Source organism: Ictidomys tridecemlineatus, unplaced genomic scaffold, assembly GCF_052094955.1.
Source record: "Ictidomys tridecemlineatus isolate mIctTri1 unplaced genomic scaffold, mIctTri1.hap1 Scaffold_155, whole genome shotgun sequence".
NCBI classification, from domain to species: domain Eukaryota; kingdom Metazoa; phylum Chordata; class Mammalia; order Rodentia; family Sciuridae; genus Ictidomys; species Ictidomys tridecemlineatus.
In genome coordinates this window covers 344,235-355,896 of record NW_027521361.1, presented here as the reverse complement: position 1 = coordinate 355,896, position 11,662 = coordinate 344,235, and positions in this window count along the sequence as shown.

Genomic DNA, 11,662 nt, shown 5'->3' with positions numbered 1-11,662 from the left:
TGGAGTAAGCCGACTACGGACTGAACCTCTAAAACTGTGAGCCAAAATAAAGTCTTCCTCCTCTAAGTTGTTCTCACCATGTCTTTTGGTCACGGCAACATAAAGCTAACACATTATCCAAGAGCCAGCAAAGAAGAAAGGTCTGAACGCAACCTTATAAGAGAGACTAGAAACAGAGCCTCAGGACCCAGTCAAGCTTTCCGTGGATGGGACAACCCCAGCTGATACTGAATGTCACCTGATTCCCACACCATGAAGCTCAGTGGTATCCCAGTTCCTGTTCTACAACAACAGTGAGAGAAATGTTTGTTTTATGCTGCTAATTTGGGGAGTAACTGGATGCAATGTATAATTAATACAACCAGTTTTGATTACTTTGCTATTCTAAAGAATTGACTATTCCTTGAAAGCAGAAGTAATATCTTAATATGTAAGGCCTCTTGCTGTATTTGGCATATGATCTATATTCAATAAATATATATGGCAAGCTGAAAATGTAGCAAAGAGACTAGGAAACCTGGGAAAGTAGTTGATAATCCCTGGTGGGCACCCATTAAAAGATCTCAAGGTATAACTTGTTCAGGATAAAGTTTTGTTTGAAAAGTAATGTGGTGAATGATTTTTGTGTTTGCTCCTACTTTAGGGATGTATAGTGCTTGTAAGTGCACTTTAAGAATCTTTTGTGCTTTAGAAGCCCATAAATCCCCAAATACTCCAAATTGTAGAGTTCTAAAGCTGCAACTTATTTTCTTTTATAGAACAAACTTTGGAAAAGTGTGTACCTAAACATTTTTAACTACAGAAAGCTTTAGCAAGTGATTTTTCTCCAAATTCATTTCAGTCCCTTACATAATTTGTAGATAGCAATTTCCTACTAGCTTTCCTTTTATTCTCTGAACTCTCATTGACCTTGATTTAAAAACTAGAGTTGGTGAAATTCAAATTTTTATAGGACATTTTGCCAATTATATGCAGTACTCAATCCAAAAAAAAATGCTATCTTTTGAATTTCATCCATACCTGTTCTTTGTTGTTCTATCAACAACCAATTGAATCTCATTAATCCGTGGACACATTCTAGAACCCAGAAGAACAGAACATACAATAAAGAGGTTCGGGCTGGGGATGTGGCTCAAGCGGTAGTGCGCTCGCCTGGCATGCGTGCGGCCCTGGTTCGATCCTCAGCACCACATACCAACAAAGATGTTGTGTCCGCCGAGAATTAAAAAATAAATATTGAAAAGTTCTCTCTCTCTCTCTCTCTCTCTCTCTCTCTCTCTCTCTCTCTCTCTCTCCCTCTCTCACTCTCTCTTTAAAAAATATAAATAAATAAAATAAAGAGGTTCAGTTCATTTAAATCTGAATGTACTGGCAAAGATGCCTGGTCTCTAAGTAGTTCCTTGTCGAAATAAACACAGAGACACACACCCCAGGTTTTACAAAATCAACTCCTAACTCTTTTCATCACAATGAGCACATGAAAAATAGAGGGAATTTGCAAGTGTCTGGAAATAACACTGTATGCTGGCTGAGAGTGAAATCAGAAAAGTCTGTGGTACTCTTTAGAGTTCTTATTAAAAAGTAATAGAGGGAAATCTCACAGGCTAGCCAAATGTAAGCAAACTTCACATGAAATATTTACATCTAGGAATAGACTCACAAAAACCTGAGAAAGAAGAGGCAGGAAGCCTAAGGAGTTAATCCATTATTCCATCGCTCTTCCCAGGAAGGACTGGACTCTCTTTCTTACTTACCATAGAGTCTAATGTTCTCTGACATTCTCTCAGCCACCAAATTCTAACATATCTTGCTTCAGAGACTCCTAATTAATTAAGTACAGCAAATAACAGTTTCCCTACCAAAAGGTGTCTGGTTCTTCCTCTTTTTAAAAATATCTCTTTTGATAATTCACTTTGATACTCCTTGTACCTTTTCCACATAATTTGCAACTTTAAAATATTGGAAGACAGCCTTGCCATGCAGATTTCATTTAACTAAATCATAGTCAGATAACTTTTACCTCCTTTAAAAAAGAAATGTCAAGAACATGTTCAACCTTCTATTTTTCCCGTAGAAATACAATAAATAAAATATGAATCAATATAACAAATTTATTCATACTGAAAAGTGAATAATGGGGTATTTCCTGTCCTTATGTTATAGTCAATTAGAAGGACTTCCTATTATGTGACCTTTAGAAAAACATTGAACCTTTCTGTGCCTTAGTTTCCTATTCTATACTAGACTAAGAGTTCCTACCTTTAGGATTAACTGGAATTAATTTAGGATTAACTCACATTATGTTATATGACTCTCTCATGACAGATGGTATTATTTGTAATATTTTCTAGAAACCTCTGGACTTAGTATTTTCAAAAAGTTTTGTATTTCTTATTCAGTTGGTGCCTTATAATCTAAAACAAGCATAATAAAAGGGTTTTGTTGCATTGGTTTTAAATTTTGAATTAGAATTAGCTATTGAGTTGCAGTATCCTTAGATATAATGCTATGATAAGTAGTATGCAGGCACACACATGTGTAGATACGTGTGACTATGTGTGTATGTGTACCTATGTATTTATATATCTACATTTGCATATATGGAAAACTCTAATACAATATGTGTTAAAAGTTGGCAGAGGATGGGCATGGTGGCACATACCTGTAAGCTCAGTGACTTGGGAGGCAAGAGATTTCAAGTTTGAAGCCATCCTGGGCAATTTAATGAGACCCAGTCTCAAAAAATAAAAAGGGGTGGAGTACTTGCCTAGCATCCACAAGGCCCTGGGTTCAACCTCACAGTACCACAAAAAAATAAATAAATAAATAATAAACAAACAAAAAAACAAAAGGAGGAAAATTGGCAGAGATATCTATGTTGAGGCATTATTACTTGTATATGTGTGTTTTAGTGTTCTTTTGTGATGAAGACCTGGTAATTTATATATGCAACCTTCACTAGAAAAAAAAAAAACACGATACACCTCAGCACCTCTGAGCTGCTCCTTCTCCTGCCAAAGCAGTTATTACTCTCCCTCTTCTTTTCATGGGCTTCCTTCCCACTTCCTGGAAAGAAAGCTTGAGCTAAATTCATGGGAGGTAGAAGAGTGAATTCAGAGCTCAGGCTTTTGGATTTGCTTTCAAATCCAAAACCTATTACTTCCTATCTGTGAAACTATAGCTACCTTACCTCCTCCAAGTCCAATTTACCCTTCAACAAATAATGAGAGTCTTTGTTATAACAGGGATTAAATGAGATCTCATGTGTAAAACACAGTTTCTAGCACTAGTAGGCAGGCACTTCCAGTGTGGTTGATGGTTCTTGTATCAGACGGGTTCCAGCCGTTACAGTGAACTACGAATAGTCAGTATAACAAAAACTTCAACAGAGCACAATTTTATTTCTCCTCCCTCAGAACCAATATGATGGTTCTAAAGGGCTCAGGTTTCTTTTATCTTATTGCTTTGACATAATTAACTGAAAGCTTCCATCTTCAAATCCAAGATGGCTGCTTCAACTTCTGCCATCTTATCCACACACAGCAATGGGAAGACAGAAAGAGGGAAGGTAGTTATTTGTTTACTTTTCTGGAAACTTTTGCATAACAAAAAATGTAGTGACATAAAACAGCAATTAATCATTCCCAATGATTTCTGTGGGAATGGCATTTGGAAAAGGCACAACTAAGATGGCTTGTTTCTGCTTCACAATGTGAAGGGACCTCATTTGGGAAGACTTGAGGGTTGGGAGTTAATCCATGGTTAGCCTCTAGGAATCACTAGGCTTCCATGCCTGAAGATTGATGGCTTCAAATTGGCACTCAGCTGAGGCTGTTAGCCAGAACACCTGAGCCTCTCCATGTGGCGACTTGGGCTTTCTGTTGGATGGCTACAGTCTAAGAGAGAGTCACCCAAACAGAACCAAATGAAGGCTGCATTGCTGTTTAATGGCCTACCCTCAGAAGTCAAATAGCATCACTCTGCTGCTCACAAACTCTATTCAAGAGAAGATTGGTAAACCCTCTCTCAATGGATGGAGTGTCAAAGTCACAGTGTGAAAAATCATATGGGATGGAAGATTGTAGGTGTCATTTCTGGAAAATACAACCTGAGATCATTGGCCTGTGACCGTTATAGCAACTTTATGTTAGTAGTAATGCCCATTGTACTTTCAAAAAATATTTTACGGGTGTATACTATGCACCATTCCAATTTCTAGGGACAAAGTAGTGAACAAAACGAAGTCCCTGTCTTCATCATAATTGTATTCTCATGGGGAAGACAGAGTCTAAAACAAATATACTATACTACTGTGTAGTGACACATGCTGGGAAGAAATTAAAATATAAAGATATAAAAAAAATGCAGCATGCAGATGCTATTAACATAGTGTTCTTTTCTGAGGAGGCACATGGGAACAGATACCTCCGTGTTTAGATGATCCAGCTATGCAAGAGCTGAGAAAAGAGCATTCTAGGCAAAGGGAGTTACCCAAGTAAAGATCTGTAGTGGAATACGCTTGACTTACTCATAGTACAGCAATAAACACGTGTGGCTGGAGAATAAAGATCAGTCAGAGCCCACCAATAGAAATTGGAGGTCAAGAAAAAGAACCTGAATTTTTTTTGTTGTTGTTGTTGTTTTTTGTACCAGGGATTGAACTCAGGGGCACTCAATCACTGAGCCAGATTCCCAGCCCATGAACCTGAATTTGATTCAAGGTATTTTAAAACAGCATTATATATATATATATATATATATATATATATATATATATATATATGTCAATGATAGTATTTAAAAGCTCCTTTTGACTTGGTGTGAAGAACAAATATTACAAGAGGATAAGAATGAGAGCATAAGTTACTACAGGGATCCAGGAAAAGGTGACAATAGCCTAAGCAGAAGCGTGACCTTAGACATGAGGAGAAGTAGTCACATTTGTACTCTTTTTGGGAAGACCAACCAATCCTGATGTGGATTAGATGTGGGGTGTGAAAGAAAGAAGGTTACAGAGAATGACTTTTAGGCTGGAGGCTCTGTTTTGCACTACTCGGCACCACAAGGCACCACAAAGCTAGAGACCCTGAAGTGCAGTGATTCTTACTCTCCCCCAAGAAACTCAGGGTCAAAGCATAAAGTTTGAGACACACCCAGCAGTGACCTTGAACTCCTCCAGTCCTCACAGACCCAGGGTAGAACCAGGTAGTGCCACATACAGAAGTTGAACTAGCAGGGGGGCGATTAAGCTTCTCAGATGAAGAGAGAAGAAGGAAGCAGGGGTTGGGTCAGGAGCTTTTTGAAGGTTATTTGTGCAATCGCAGTGGCACAGAGGAATCAGGCACTCCCAGAGCAAAGCACAATGGAGCCCTGAGGCACTCAGGCTGGGTAATTCCCTCAGAATTGTGGTCTTTGCTTCATTTCTGCCAGGCACCCAGTGGACACTCCCTGAACACCAATGACCACAGAAATGATGTTGTTGACTGGGCAGTACTGCCGCTCATTTGACCAATTATTCATGATTGTTTAGCTGATTTCCCACTCTTATAATAGAGTTCAATTTTACTGCAAACACAATTAGGGCATGCCAACATAAATGCTTTACCACCACAGAAATAGATCTTACCTCCCACTGGATGCCTTTATGCACGAAATTTGTGGCTAACAGACCCACTAACAAAATCCCAGGCAGGGTTCTCCTGCCTGCAAATGAAGACGGTTGTAGGAAAAGTCAATGGATGGGAATTAGCCCTACCAGAGTAGGATGGGCCTACATTTTCATTCTTGGAAACCTTGGTCCATTTGCTTTTCTTCCTCATTCTACCATAAGCTCCCTGCATTTACATAATAAAGTATACATGTATGTAATTTCATAAAAAACCAATCTCAATTGATCCAACAGGCATTTTCTTACTCTTTCCCCCTTCCCTTTATATTTCATATTTAACTCAAGTTGGGGGATAAAGAAGGTTTGAAATTACATTTGTTTCCAAACCCATACAATTAATCCTTTCCCCTGGGAATGTCTATTTTTCCCTTTCTAGGTTTCCCCCTTAGTATTTATTTATTATTCAATGTAGTCATGGAATGTTTTTTTTTTCTTAATAACCAAGAAAACCCAGTTATTAGTTAATCACTCTATCATATTATTTGCAATTGGTTTTTGGACACTTACTATCTTATATCTCTCTATGAAGTTGTTTGTATAAATACATTATTTTCTTCCCTAGTAGATTATAATCAATGTATAAGCAGTCTTGTTCTTTCAAGTGTTTGAATTTTCTTTAGGTCCTAACTGAATCTTTCAGATTAAAATATCTCTCCAATTAAAAATATCTCTTATGGAACTTTTAGGACTTCAGACAGTGTTAAAAAAAATTGGCTTTGGTCTCTGTTTGAAATTTGCCATTTATCAATTTTTCAAAGGTATTTATGATATATTAGATTGTTAATTCCAATTTTTTATCTCCTGTGATAGATTTATATATGGAATTTTACACTTCTCTCTCTTTATAAGTGAATGTTATCCTTCTGTCTTGTTGATATCAGATTAGGTCTCTGACAAACTTGCTTTGGCCAATAAAATGTTAATGGAGGCCTTAAATGCACAGTTTGGTCTGCCTCTTATATTTCTGCTCTTCATCACAAGAACTAGGTTTCTTTCTTTTCCTTTTTTCTTTTTGTACTAGGGATTGAACCCAGGGGGTACTCTACTACTGAACTGCATTCCCATCCCTTTTTATCTTTATTTTGAGATAGGGTCTCACTAAATTGTCCAGGCTGGCCCTGAACTGCAATTCTCCTGCCTCAGTGTCCTGAAATTATAGGCAGGAACCACTGTGCCCAGCAGAAGTAGATTTCTTGAAATCATAGGCAAGCATGTTTTGAGGGGAAATTGGCAGGTTAAAAGGTAGAGTGTTAATATGACTGTATTTAATTATTAATTCAGCTTCAAATGTCTATCTGCAAATTCCAGGGTTCATTTGTATCCCAGCTGTGCACAAAGATTATTGCTATAGTTATCTCAGCATTTAGAAGCAAAAATATTGAAAACAACATAATGTATAATAGGGGATTAATTAAATAAATTTTCATGCAGATGGGATAGAATGAAGCTAGAAAAATATTGCATAATAAGGAACAATGCCCATTAGATGTAGCTTGAATGGGGGGGGAGTTATAAAATAGTCTTTGTATTTTGACCCGTTTCTTTATTAAAAAGAAAAAACATGCTTGATGATATGAAAAACTACATTAAGAACTATTTCTTTTATGAGATTGTCAAAGACTCAAAGGTCAATTATGTTGTGTATTGAGGAGTTGAGGGAGAAGAGATGCTTACTCATTGCTCATGAGAGCTGTAATATAACTTGTATGCATGATAATTTTGCAACATTTATTGAAATTCCATACATGCTTTTTTTACTAAGCAATCCTAAATTCAAATTCTAGAAATTTTAAATCTCAGATTCTAGACTTGTATCCCAAGATATATTTTATTTATTTATTTTAATTTTTTTTTTTTAGTTGTAGATGAACATACAGTATCTTTATTTATTTCTATGTGGTGCTGAGGATCGAACCCAGTGCCTCACACATGCAAAGCAGGTGCTTGACCACTGAGCTACAGCCTCAGCCCTCCAAGATACACTTTATTATGTGCAATATAACATCAAACAAAGTGTTTGTGCCTTTCCCCAAATTTGTATGTTGAAACCCTAGTCCCCAATACATCAGAATGTGACCTTATTTGGAAATAAGTTGTTATGGAGATGAATGAGATCATTCAGGTGTACCCTCATCAATATGACTGGTATTCTTGCAAAAAGGGGAAATTAGACATAGAGTCATTGAGAGGTGACATGAGGAGACAGTAAAAAGATGATTACCTAGGAGTCAATGAGAGAGGCCTGGAATAGATCCTTCCTCACAGTCTTCAGAAGGAATCAACTTTGTTGCTACCTTGCTTTTAACTTCCCCCATCAGAACTGAAAAAATAAATGTTTGCTGTTTAAACAATTTATGTGTGGTGCTTTGTTACAGAAAACTAATAAGATTACTCATCACAGAAGTAAGATTGGAAACAACCATCAGTATAGAACTAGTTAATTAAATTAAGGTATAATGAATTTACATAGTATATAAGAACAACATATATTTGTATTTTGAATACTGCAGATTGATATCTTCCCCCCCCCACTGGGGATTGAAACCAGTCTGCTCCACCACTGAACCACATCCCCAGCACCTACCCCTGCATTCCCATCTTTTTTTTTTCTTTTTTTAAGTCAGGGTCTCACTAAGTTGCCTGGGAGGGCCTCAGATTTCCATTCTCCTGCTGCAGTATTACAGCTGTGCACCATCACTCCAGGTTCTAATTTTGTTGTTGTTGTTGTTGGGAAAAAAGGAAATAGATACTTTATTGCTTTGCTAGCAAAGGAGAAACACAGGAGAATCCTGTCCCAGAAGCTGTGATTCTACCCATCAGCAGGAACAGGGAGCTTTTAAGGAGGTGGTTCAAAGGCTACATTCCATATGTTCTCTGTTGGAGTTGTAATTCACTTGTTAATTTGGGAGATAGTCATTTCTGAGATCTTCTGTTACCATCCCTGAAGTCTGGATTACTTTGTTCTTATGGTGGGTGTGTACTCAAGGACAGATAAATTTGCCTAAAATGGGGGGAAAAAGTAATCCTGTTTCCCCTGAGATTAGGGAGGAGAAGAGATGAGGAAGGAGCAGAGAGAAAGGAAGACAAAGAAACATATCTGTTCTAAAAATAGGTTGCAGTGGCAGAATGGCAAGGGCTATATTCAAAGCATAAAGTGGACCACGGTTACATTTCCTCACCGTTAATTTCTACAATCCATTTCCGTGGAAAAATCGGCAATGAATCTCCAAGCTGCTTCCTGTTGAAAGGGGTGAAGCCTTGTTCTCCATCAGGTGGGGCATGGACAGTTAATAGCATTCAGCATCAGAGCAATCCAGAGGTCCATGACAGGTGACTGGACATACATACGGCAGGGATCATGCTAAGACAACAATAAACAAGACAGCAAAGCATTACTTTTTTTGTAAACAATTAGCACAAAAGCAATTAATATTTTGGCCAGTCTCTGAAAACCATGAAGACAAGTCCTCATAATCATATCAGTGAAAAATAGATTGAGTTTATAAAGGTAGGAGATTAGGAAGATTTGTAGGTCCAGATATTTTTTAAAAGGAATCTTTTGATATTATAATAGAAACATATCCAACTTAGATAGTTAAACTTAAATGAATCTTAATCTTATTTGAATCTACTTAAAATACCTCTGTAAAAAACAGCTCTTTGGGGTCTCTTTGGAAAGGAACTGGACAGCTGAGGTTCTGAAGGAGGAAAATTTGTTCATTTTATAACCTTTTTGCCTTTTGAATTTTGAACCATGAGACTGCATTCCTCATTCAAAAATTAATTGGTGTGTATGTGTATACATATATTATAGAAATTAATTGAAATGGTATAAGCAAAATCTTAGGGCAGTGAAAGAAGTCATTTTTCATTCTTATCTCTTTTATGATTAAAGTATTACCCTTGCAACTGGAAAAATCACTGGATTTAAAAAAAATGTTTTAAAAATAGAAATATAGAGACAAAAAGGAAAGAATTGTTTCATTTTTTGCTTTGCTTTCTAACCTACATGGCAAGAAGGATGTTAATAGAAGGATGTAAGAGAGAATCTTCCATTCAAAGCAATATTAAATAATTTTCATGGTTATCTTAACTTTCATGTACTAAGTTAAGGAGAATTATTTTCTTTCAACAGATACAAATGCAACAACCTATTTCAATTCATTAGCTTGAAATATAAAATCAATTATTCATTGGAATGCCACTAAAATAAAGTCTGCCTGTGTCTACTCTGAGATTCAGTCCTCACAGAGCTAGTAATAGTTCATATTATGATTGTAAAGAAGCAGGTGCCTAACTTTTCTATGTAGAATATCATTAACAAACTGTATTATATCTGAAAGACTGCCTCTCAGAGGGAAGAAATAAAATTGAGGGCAGGTATTTGAGCCCTTTTCAGTTCATTAGTGAACTAGAAACTTCTCTGTATAATGGATAACACCATAGGGCCAACTGAGCTGGAGCCAGGAGTGATACCATTGTACATGAAGCAACACAGTTCCCATAGGCATGCTCTAAGATAAACCATGAAGAAAGAAAGCCCTGAATAATGTGAATTTTAATGTTGACTTTGAAAAGATTTCATTTTTTTCCATAGGATAATCTAGGTCAGCAATAGACCTTCACAGATTTGGTAGTATTAAAGGTCTATAGAAAGAAATTGCTTATTTAAAAAAAAAGGCTGCACAATTTGTATTCTCTTGATTTTACAAAGCAGACAACATATCATTCATAGCCTCATATTTATCTTTAATGTGTGGCTATTCAAGTACGAGGTAGTTCAAATGGGTTTTTCATTTGCTAGGTTAAAAATAAAATCTTGTCAAACTCAGCAGAGAATTTACAGAGCCGTAGATTGGTTTTGCATTACAGGTGGATTTAACATTCCAGTTCTTTGAGTTGGGATCCAAATGCTTCTCAGTGCTCATTCTTCTCTGCCTATAGCAGTTGGGATAACATTCTTGGCTCTGCTTTAGAAGAGCCAAATAATACCTGAGTATTTTATACTGGGATTCGCTGAGGAACACTGAGGCAAAATCATGTCTCTAAAATGCCCAGCATTATAAAAAGTACTGAAGTAACAGGACCATAAATACTCCTAGAAATTATTTTGGGTGATAAGAGAAAGATATCTCCAAAGCCCACTGCAAACTCCTGGTGATGATTTTAAATAAGTATATATATAACTTCTATGAGACGGCTCTGATGAGAGATGGGGTTCGTTTCCTGCCCTCCCCTTAATCTGGACTGACCACAGTGACTTGTTTGTAACCAAAAGAAGGCATTGGAGGTGATGCCTCATAATCCTGAAACTAGATCGGAAAAGGCCAGTCAGCTTCTGCTTTACACCCTTGGCATGCTCACATGTGAAAAATCTGATGTCTAAGACCACTCTGCTGGAGACACCATGTGTAGGCTCTTGGTGGACACCCTGGCTGAGCTCCCAGCCCAGAGCCAGACTGAACTGTGGTAATGTGAGTGAGCCATCTTGGATATCCTTCCTGCCCAGTCAAGCCTCCTGTTGACTTCAGCCTTGCCTGACCCACAACCACAACCAGTCAGAAACCCCCAGTGAGAGCTGCTCAACTAAGTCCCTCCTGAATCCTGACTCATTATAGAGTGAACAAAATAAATTGGTTAATTTAAGATACTCAGGCTTGGGGTAATATTTTACATTGCAATAATAATCAAAACATCTCTATATGCAAATCATGGTAATAGATAATGCTTCAGCCTTTTTGTGTCTGAAAATATAGGATTAGCTACCTTCCTCCAGGGAGACCCCTCTAACCTGGATATGTGTGTGTGTGTGTGGGGGGGTGAGCTCCCACCACACCCTCCATGCCTTAAAAAGTATTTGGTATTTTTCCAACCTGTTCTGATACTTCTGGTTTCTCAATATTCCACTGATACTCAAATCTAGACTGCAGACCAGACTAAAAAAGATGGGACTGAAATGCCAATAACTTCAAGGGGAAAAAAAATGTGGGTTTC